The sequence below is a fragment of the Limulus polyphemus genome, unplaced genomic scaffold, assembly GCF_000517525.1.
Source record: "Limulus polyphemus unplaced genomic scaffold, Limulus_polyphemus-2.1.2 Scaffold392, whole genome shotgun sequence".
NCBI classification, from domain to species: Eukaryota; Metazoa; Arthropoda; class Merostomata; order Xiphosura; family Limulidae; genus Limulus; species Limulus polyphemus.
This window is the reverse complement of record NW_013666002.1, coordinates 271,725-283,156: the sequence shown is the minus strand read 5'-3', so window position 1 is coordinate 283,156 and position 11,432 is coordinate 271,725. Positions and strand designations below refer to the sequence as shown.

Genomic DNA, 11,432 nt, shown 5'->3' with positions numbered 1-11,432 from the left:
GTCTTGGGTGTTGCTAGCTGTGAAGAGGATGCTGCTGCTTTAAAAAAGGATTTAGATTATTTAGTGAGTTGAGCAAATAAATGGCAGATGGCTTATAATTATAGTAAATTCAGGTTAATGCATGTGGGATATCATAATTTAGATGGGAATAATCTTAACAGTATTATGTGAGAAAGTGATCTTGGTGTAATGATTGATCAGTCTCTTAAGCCATCCAAGCAGTGTGCTGTTGATAGTAGTAGGGCATATAGGATTTTAGAAATATTGAATACAAGTTTTGGGCTCCTTACCTTAGGAAGGACATTGAATTATTGGAAAAGATTCAGAAGAAGGCTACTAGAATTATACCTCAGATGGAAATGCTGTCATATGAAATTGTTTAAGATCTCTGAGCTTGTTTTCTCTTGAAAAAAGAAGTGTTAGCAGGGATCTGATCGAGGTGTTTCAAGATGATAAAGGGAATTGATAATGCTGATGCAACATTTTTTTTCCTATTCAATGGGAAGAATGGTAAGGCTAAGGGACACAAATATAAAGGTAAGAGTCATCTTCAGCTAAGATAGTTTTATTTTTCTAACAGGGTGGTTTGCCTCTGGAATGGGTTGCCTATGGATGTTGTGGAGGCAGTACATTTAAATGAGTTTAAGAAAAATCTTGATAATTAATGAATGATAAGAGCTAGCTTTAAGATGTTTTTTTTTCTTTTTCTAATTTATAATAGTTTAGTTTAGAGGGTGTGACAGTCAAGATGGATAAATAGGTTCCTTGTTGTCCCTAAACATTATGTTATATTAAATGACTATCTTCTCACAGCTTTCCCAAATTTTGAACTGACAGACTAGAGAGAAAGCAATAAGTCAACAGCAAAACAGTAATCTCTTGAGCTAATCTTGTTTGACCGAATAGTGGGATTTGACTATCACTTTTATAGCATATCTATGGTCTAAAATTGCAAAATGCATTTTTTCAGCACACAGGTTACAAACCATGAATCCTCGGATTCACAGTTCAAGCAATGCTAACAACTAGGCCATGCCTGGCTCAATAAAAAATGAAATACAAAATTGCATACAGAAAATGAACATTTTGGATTTGGGGCACAAGTCTGTTTAGAAATAAATAAATGTTTTTAAATGCTATACTGATGTATACTTCAAAACATAGAATTAAGGTTTCACATCAATATAAAAACAGTAAAAACATGTATGGTTTAGGTTTCATAAGGATATATAGATTAAATTTATACATGATTTAGATTCCATGAAAATATAGAAAAAATAAAAATATATATTGTTCAGACTTTGTAACTACATATAGGTGTATAATATTTATGTAAAAGTCATGTAGAAGAAAATATACTTGACTGAAATTTTTGTACACGGGAGTAAAACAGTTTGGTTTGGCTTTCATAAGAATATGTAAGATCAAAATTTCTGCAAATAAGACTTTAGAGATTACATACAAAGTGTATTGTTTAAAATTTCTAGGAATAAACATAAAATGTTTAAAGCAATAAAGATATACAACAGAAAAATCTATATGGCTTTAATGTTATAAGAAAACGTATGAATGAAATTTGTTTGAGTTAGAAAAAATAACAATATATGACAACAAAGTTTAAACAGTTCAGACTTTCCAGGGATTTTAGAACAGGCAATGACTGTACTGTTTAGATATCATAAAAATTTACAATATTAAGATTTATTTACACATGTTTTATAATGATTTAGAGAAATCAAATTTATGTAAGTGTGGTAAAATGTTAGCATAGTGTTAATTGTATATGTGATTTGGATTTTATTTCAAAAAGAATGAGTAAAATATACATATGGTTTAGATTTCATAAGGATATATACAACTGAAGTTTATATAGTTCAGACTTCCTGACAATTTTTTGTATGATGTGGTTTTCATCAGGATTTATAGAAATTAAATTTTTCTGTGTATTGTTTATACTTTATATGGATTGACAGGGTACAATTTATGCATGGTTTATATTTCACATGAATTTACAGAACATTTTATGTACTGTTTATATTTCATCCGTATATATTTTCTGTATGGTTTGGGTTTAATGCTGATTTACAGGAGTAAAGATTTACAGATACCAAGTTTATCTATGGGTTTTATATATGTTTATAAGGATTTAAAAGATCTAAAACCTATGCATAATTCAGATCTGGTAAGTTAGATTCACATATCATTTAAACTTTTTAAGGATTCAAGGTTTCAAAATTTAGCTACATGTATACACGTCCTTTAACTATAAGAACATAACATGATGTACACTTTTGAATAAATTTTTCCTGTTTTATGTCTAACTACAGTATTCATGTGTAATTGTACAAAATAGTACATCTTATTCTTGTTGTTTTGATACACAATTCAGGGCAGTAACTAGAGCTAATACAGATTTGTGATGGTAAAGGTTGATATTATAGAACCTCTAAACTTTCTATTAATATATTTTATCTATATTACATTTTCTTTGTATAAAGGCTTGCCTTACATATATAATATTTCACTTTAAGTCAGCTGCACACAATAAGCAAGTGAAACTGTATTGTTAAAGACACTATTTACTTGAACCTTGAAATGGGCCAAAATAATCCTTACCATTACAGTGTTTTCAGGCTTGAATAATAGAAAAAAAATAACTACAGCTTTAGAGACTTATGCTTTTTTTTCATTATCCAATGTAGTAGAAAACTGAGCTCCAATCATCCTAATTTGTAAGCAAACAATAAAATTGATTGCAAATTTTGTGCATTTCCTTTTTACAAGGTGAGAGAAATGCTCACGATAACAGATCTTAAAATATTAGTGATGTTTAATGATTATCCAAAGATACATTAGTGTGTTTAGGTTGCAAATATTTATACTTTAACATCATAAATTTTTTTTCCATATGCTTCTTTCAAACAACAAATCACATGATATGACATACACTACTACATTTACATTATGCTATGATTTCGAGAACATACATAGGCTAAATACACAAAAAATGTTATAAAAAATGTACCTTAATCAAAAACAATATCATAATGATTGGTCTGAAATTATATTTCAATTAATTCTTTCCCACAATTAAATGTGATGCCAGCTCAAACAATTATATATCAAACCTGGTTGTAACCACATTGTTGACACTGGCGAAAGCCCGATTTCTGCCATATCTTTCCACCTGGAGAATTCTTCGACTTGCTGTAGTACTCTGTAATATACAACAGAGAAAAAAGTAAGTACTAAAACAAAATTCAAAGGCCATCAACATAAACTAGTATAAAAATTAAATATACATGAACAATAACTATAGAAATCATTTCTGCTTTTACACAAGTTCAATGCCCACCCCACATAATTAATTTAGGCAGTCAACAAATGAAATGACCACTAGCCAAGTGTCTATAGAAATTAATTCTAAAGAAAAGTATTAGCTTTTAACTCAACTCTTAATGAACTTAACTAGTTATTGTAAAAAAAAAAACCAATAGCCCCTATATAATTGTTCTACCCTGAATACAAGATAAACACATGGTCCTTTTAATACTTCTTCAGCAAATAATTACTGATCTTAAATTTATAGTAAAAGAGTCACATCATGTTAACAAATCCATAGCAGATTAAAAACAAATTCTGGTCTTGTTAATAAATCATCATTAGATGCAAAATAACTATTGCCCTGGTTGGTATCCTAAAAGTCCATGTTAAGTACAAAATAAACAGTGGTTCTAAAGCTCCTGGGCTGGTCAAAAATATGAGATTTATGACCAGAAATATAGTTAACAGCAAGTGTATCCAGCTAATGAAACAATATGATCTAATCATTATCAGTAGTATATTCTGAACATTAAAGTTTATTAGCTATGTTCATTATTAGGCATATAATTTTAATTTGATCTATGCAAGTAGCTTGCTTTGGTCAGAAGTTAGCATCTGTACTATTATTAAAACTACAGTAGGTACAAAGTAAACACAAGTCATTATTAGAATGACGTTAAGTATAAAATGAACACTAGAAACTTTATGAAAACTCTAGTAGGTACATTAATACAGTTACTAACTCTTTCATGGCTAGATGGGTGCAGTCTGTCTTGAAGGCAAAACTGTAACAATTAATTTACAAAATTATAGAAAATAAACACGTAATAATTTTTCTAAGCATTGAAAAACAATTCATTTCATTTTGTTCCAAGTCATATCATTAGGATCTGTGAATTTCCTGAATTTCTTCTGTGCAAAATATGACACTTGAAGCCAACTAGGAAATAAATCATAATAGTTTTGTACAAAATAGTGCTAATTTGTCTTCGTAACTTGAATAAAAGTGTAAGTTTGTGTTGTTTAATTTATCACCATTTCTCAACCTTGGCTGTCAAGTTGTGATGTAAGTACCTATATCTCAGCTTCATGAAGTCATAAGCTACTGATCTAAATGTGTAATGTAATAAAAACCAAAAAGACTTTCAGTTCAACAGGAATATGTGTGAAGATTGGAAAAAAGTGATAACAATTTAGCTGGGCATCTGATACTAGAATACTCGTGATACTTGTGAATACAACTGTACAATTAACTCGATATAATAGATAAAAAAATTGCTTGAAATAAGGTGATTTTATAATTTTCTGGTAAAAATCGGTTAGTAATAATTACAGTGAACAAAATGCCATAGAAAACTATAACATACATTAGCTAACCAAATAAGGTAATAAAGACTTCCAGTACTAACATTAATAAGTGTGCTGGATAATCAAATAACATACTGGAGAAATTCAGGTCACAAGAATGTGTGTTTAATTAAAAGAAAATTCCAAGAAGGAAATATTACAGAGGAAAATTAAACAAATAAGGTAATAGAGGAATTCAAATCACAAGAACATGTGCTCAATTGAAAAAAATTTTCCAGGACTGAAACATCAGGGCAAAATTACAGGTGAAGAAGTAATGAAATCTCAAACCTTAGAAAGCAGATGTTTATACTAAAAGAGCACATACAGGCCAGAAGTTGAGTGACCTGGATTCAAAGTTCAACCAGGAACTATAGACACTATACCAATACGGATGTATTCAATTATGAGAAATTAAAGAAAATAAAAATTTTTTAGACGTCATAGTATTGTGTGTAAAATAGTTGAGCCAAAGTTAGAATCATATGTTACAGTTATACTTTTAGTTCTACATGAAAAATTACCAGAATCCTGTCTGCCAACTGTAAAAGACTGGGGTTTCATATATCTGCCCCAGATAGTACTGCACAGTCAAGCTCAATTCAACAGTCAAGTTGCAGTTGCTACCATTACACTAGTGATGATGTCTGCATTAGCTGCAATCGAGAACTTTTGCCACCCAAGCTTCATGTAAGTTAAACAAACATTTCTACCTAGTCTAGCAGTGTAATCTCATTATAATATCTATAGAAATATTAAGAATTGAGGTGCCTGACAAGATGTTGAATGTAGTAGAAATCTTAATGAGCATCTTGGAATATATATATATATATATTAAATGTACCAGTGTTATCTGTATTCATAAACAATTATATGTTTTATGTTCATTCAAGTCACTAGTTGTGGTTTATATTGTTTATGAAAGCTTCCTTTAGTTAGTGGCTTGTAAGCCTTACCCACAACTCCATAAAAATATCCTGGAAATGAGTAAATTTATTTTTCAGAAATAGAAGTTGAACCTACAACTCACAACACATCTACGCGTTACATAGATTACCTATGATCACTGATTACATCAATTAGTGTCAGATAGAATAATCAATTAATGTCATATAAATAATCAAAATTAGTGTTTTCTATAATACAAACTTTTAAATACTTGAAATAGTGTTTCTTACTTTGAAATTAGTGTTTGGGATTTTTTATTGTTTTTGATGATTCCAACTAACCAGTAATTGAAATACTATCATTATGTTTTTTACTTCAAGGTTGTTCAGTATAACTGACTTGTAAACATAATCAACTAATCAAAAGTTAACATTTTCTTAAATCCAAAATGTATTTCCAATAATACTTACCTCCAGTCACACTTATAACTATTACTCTATTGCCAGGGTTTCTTCCTACATCCAGAACATGTATGCTCTTCACCTGGAACTTAATTCCTGTATTGTGAGTGGAAGTTTACTTGATTTATCAACACTATAAGCCAGACCTCAACAAGATAGCCGAAGCTCCACTACTCAGGGTCGGGATTAAATGGCCATGTTCCTTATGTCCCACATTGGTGGCTATGATAATTGGGCCACAAACTATATATATAATTATGAATGGATTCCAACCTTTAGCCATAGAGTGACGCGTTCCGAGTCACTGGAATCATGATGAGAAAGTAAGCAACACTGAAGTGGACAAATCCTCTCCTCAACCTGAAGAAATCTGAAAAGCAGCCCACAGGCTCAGAATGACGAGATCTTGTATGCCTTACTCCACTTCAGGAAACAGAAATCATTTGGTCTGGAATTATGAACACTCATCCTCACTCCCCAATTGTGTAGGCAAGGTAAGTTCCACTTGCCCCCGGAATTATGGGATAGATATGGAACAACTGTACTCAACCAAGGACCCAAGATGGGACCACACTGCATTTGGAATTACGAGGAGACAGTGAACCCTCTTCCATGAGCAATGTACTGAGCCAATATTGATCAAAAATAAGAGCAACACTCAACCAAACCAGATAGCTGAGTATCAAATCTGAACTGGGATTACAAGTAGGCTCCCAAGTAAGTTGATACCACTCCAACCGACATCTGGGAAAAAAACATCCAGGAACCCGGGTAGAAGGTCTCCCAACTTCGCCCTCTTCTCTAAGAGTGGAGGAAATTCACTATAACACTGGAAGAAAGGCCTCTCTCCACCACTCCAGGGACTAGAAACTAGGTATGGTAAGGACTCCATAGCTCCACTAGTAGAATCTGGAGGTAATGTGCATTGAGGAGTCCTGAGGAACAGTGCTCTGGAAATAGTCCAATAGGTGAACCAAGTTCCCCAAACTAACCCCAATTTATTCAGTCCAATGATCGACAGGGACAGGTAGGATCCCCTTATGCTTTACTCATGATAGTCCATGAATGGCAGTCCAGCATAGTACAGTAATACCACCCAGTCAGCCTCGAAGTAGTTTTATGGAAAACCTCATTTCTACAGAGCATGTCGCAACCTGTAAAACATATATTGAATTAGTGGTTTCTAGTGCAGAACTGATTTGTTAAAAAGCACACCTGCCTGGGCAACACTCGGCACAGAGTTGGATCCTGTGAAAATGAGGTAAGGGACCCTGAAAAATAGCAATGAAAATACTCACCCCTCTGTATAATCTAGCAGAAATGGTTAAGATAGCTACAAATAAAGATACTGCTAGATCATACAAATAATGTGAGATGAAAGTATTAGGGGAGGTCCACACAATGTTCTCCAATGGGCAATTCAAGCAGGCAGCTAATGACATAGAAATGTGACAAATTCTGATTAGACATGACTTGCAGAAAATTCCTCCCCTTTAAAGAGAGCCCAGAATAAAAAGTAATTGTCTAATATCTCTAAAGGCATTAGTACAGGCAAAAAAAACCTCAAGACTGTCACTGAACATTACCACTATTGAAATCTGATAAGATACAGAAGTAAGAAATAGTGATCAGATGAATCAGTGAAATGAATTTATCCCCTTCCCTGTCTGAGGATGTAGAGAGAAAGAGAAAGTGGTTTGTGGACAAACAAAAAAAATCACTCTGACCAGCGATGTCTGTAGGTCAGCAGCCACGAAAAATAAACCTTCAGATAAATGGGATACACAGCATATAAGAACCAGGCCACAAACAGGTGTTGAAAAAAAGCATGTAATGTAATGTTAATATACGTATTAAGTAACTGGAATGGTCATTTGGTACCAAGGACCCAAAGTGACTTGAGGAATCTGGAGAGTACCGAGGACTCAAAGAATATTTAGTCACAAAAATCAAATGGTAGTTTATAAGGACACCTTAACCCTCTCTGCCTAGGCATCATTTACTGCGCATATCACAAAGTCTTAGTGACTTACATTCAATTTGGTACCATTTGGTCATTTGGTACCAAGGACCCAAAGTGACTTGAGGAATCTGGAGAGTACCGAGGACTCAAAGAATATTTAGTCACAAAAATCAAATGGTAGTTTATAAGGACACCTTAACCCTCTCTGCCTAGGCATCATTTACTGCGCATATCACGAAGTCTTAGTGACTTACATTCAAAATTTAATTAAACTACTTTCTGTTTACGTTATACCACTTAGTATAGCATAAAATTGTAGCTAATTATCCATATTTTAATAGTATACAAGTTTTAAGTTCTTAATTTTATAAGGCAATATTTTAAAAAATCCTGAATTTCCCCTAGTGTGAAACATGCAAGATATTTTTTCTAGGTATCCCCTCTTTATTCACTACCCCCTCCAGTATAAGTATAAAATTTAATGCAAGTTACTCATATAAAATCATAATTGCTCAGACAAACTATAATTTTTATAGTATTCAATCCTGTTTGGTTACAGAGCCATCAAATAGGAAATCAGACCCCTCTTGCCACACCCTCACTTTCAGGATTTGTTAATAGTTCTCTCTTACTCTTAATACTATATTATGTATAATGAAAAGAAAGCCAAGTTTTTCATCTATCAAATGATGTATTATATTACGTTGTTCTCTGAACAGAGAATTATCATTTTCTCTGTTAGTACAAGCTTCATTCCCATGGGAAAGATAAAGATTAGCTTGGATGAATTTGTAATGGCTCTTGTCGCATAGTTAGAAAGCCAGAAAAATTTTGATAGTTAGGGTAAATTGTCTGTTTTGTGCATGATATTATTCTATGTTCTTTGGTGCATTATTTAATTCAATAAAAATCATTTGGTGCATTAATACCATTAGTATAGAAAAAGCAGGGTTAAGTGTCATCAACAGTCAACAGCAAAAAAAAAAGACCTGGGTAAATACATCATTTCTTGTTTTCCATGTTTATTTTTTATCTATTATTATAAAAGTAACTAAAATGTAAAAACATGGATATCTTTAAGTTAGTTAAAATAAATAATAATAATAATATAAAAATGTTTCATGAGGCTTATACGCGAGCAGCTCGGAGTGGCTCATGGGTAATGTAACTCAATAGCATAATGTGTGCTCGACATTCCCCCAAATGATTTACAACTAATAATGCCATGAATTGTAGTAGTAAGACATGGTTCAAAGAGCAATAAAATTTAATTATAAATAGATGTGTACTGTTACGAATTTAAAAGCTACTAAGGATAAATGAATGTAGTTCCATGTTACAATTTGAAGTCATTCTAAAAAGAAAAAAAAAGGGTAATTTAGATTTATTTCAATTTTTTTTATGGTTATGAGGTCAGTCAAATTGACCAACCTTGTATAGATTTAGGGTAGAAAAAATAACTGATAAATATAAAGTTTTACTGAAAACAAACATTTGAAATGTATTTAGGAGGTTTTAGAAATTATGCAAACAAAATTTGAGATTAAGAAAAGTATTTTAATCTTAACATGAAAATGAATTTGCATTTGAACTAGTAAAAAACAAACTTGATGTATTCCTGGACAAATACTTCTTTTTAGTTTATTAAAAATACTTCACTAAAAATATGATTTTTTTTACAATGTTTGCTTAAAGTCTGCCAAATTTGGTGAAGATATACATACTATATTAAATGTTAATAGTATCAAAACTATAAAGACTTTAAATGAGCACAAAAATGTCATGTGGTAGATCAATTTGACCGAGCCTGTATTGAGAGAGTTAAAGAGGGTGATTGTGGAAGATGCAAGTCCCCTGCCAAAGAGCCAGGTCAAAAACAAGTCATATTTAGTACCCTGAGTAACAAATGAATTGGAGGGAAGTTTTAAGAGAGTTGTAATCCCATCCTGACGGAAGGTATTCCATTGCCACAGCCTGAAGGTGAGGTACTGGAGACCAAATTGCCAGTAATAGGGTGATCCAATGAGAGGCCAACCCATCAATCAGAGTTGCAAAATGATAGCCAATCCAACAGAACCTTGCAATGCAGCATCTACTCTGTTGGGAGAATCTGTGTGGATTGTGACAATTGACCTGCTACTGCAGGCATCACCCATAAAAGATGGCAAGCTAGTTGGGTGATATTATAGGAATGGTCCCAAGAAAGAAGGTCCAAGATTTGAAAACAAGGAGCCTTGGACCAAGTGTCTCCTTAATGAGAAAATCAAGACACCACAGAATTGTCAGGGTGAAGCCTGATGATTTTTCTCTTAATAAGCCCAGACCATGATGCATTGTCTTTTGAAAATCAAAAAGGACTAAAATATTGTGTAGGGAAGCTTTTTTGTCCCTGTGTAAACCCTGGAATTCCTGAATGTTGGTAAATGCACCCCATCCCTGAAGCAAGGCATTCATGAAGAAATGGAACTCTGGACGAGATGGTGGTAGAGGAACCCATATCTTAGTAGTGTCCTGACTTAACAACCCCTTGAGATCAAAGAAATATACCGACTAACGAAATGGAGAATGCAGTGAATCAATATTTATGATCCCTTGTTCACATATAGACCATTAAAAGGATCTCTTGTGCAATCCCTTGGTCACCTATAGACCATTAACCCTATCAGCCCTGGTACCCTTGACTGTGCATGACACAAGGTTTTAGTGTCTTACATTCAAAATTTTATTAAACTACTTTTTGTTTATGTTATACCAATTAGAATAGCATAAAATCTTAGTTAATAGTCCATATTTTAATAGTTTTAAAATTTTAAGTTCTTAGTTCTAAAAGGAAATATACAAAAAAATCCACACGACACATTTTATCTAAGCATGTCATCATCCCTATTCTATCTATCATTGCTTGAAAATGTACGAAATTAAATGTAAAATGGTCTCTATAAAATCGTTATTGCTCAAACATACCATAATTTTTATAGCCTTCAATTTTGTTTGGTTACAGAGCTATCAAATAGAAAATCAGACCCCTCCTGTCACACCCACCTGTCTCATCCTCTCTTTCACAATTGGTTGATAGTTCTCTCTTATGTTTCATTATATATTACCTATAAACAATAGAAAGTCAAGGTTTTCATCTATCAAATGATGTACTGTATAACATTGTGTTCTGAACAGATAACAGTCGATTTCACTCTGAGTAGCAACCTCGTTCCCATGGGAAAGTTAATGACTAGCTTGGATGAATTTGTAGCGGCTCTTGTCTCATAGTTAGAAAGTCAGGAAAATTTTTAGAAGTAAATGAAATTTTCTACTTTTTGCATGTTATTAGTCTATATTCTTTGGTGTATTATTTAATCAAATAAAAATTGTTAAGTGCTTTACTATAATACCTAAAAAAAATCAGGCTTAACTCTCCTCGACAATTGAGGGCAAGAAAAAGAGATTGGGTA

General features: G+C 32.6%; 1 pseudogene; it reads right to left on the bottom strand.

Annotated features, from left to right (window-relative positions):
- LOC106457920 overlaps window positions 1–11,432 on the bottom strand; it is a 119,963-nt pseudogene that overhangs the window by 60,022 nt on the left and 48,509 nt on the right.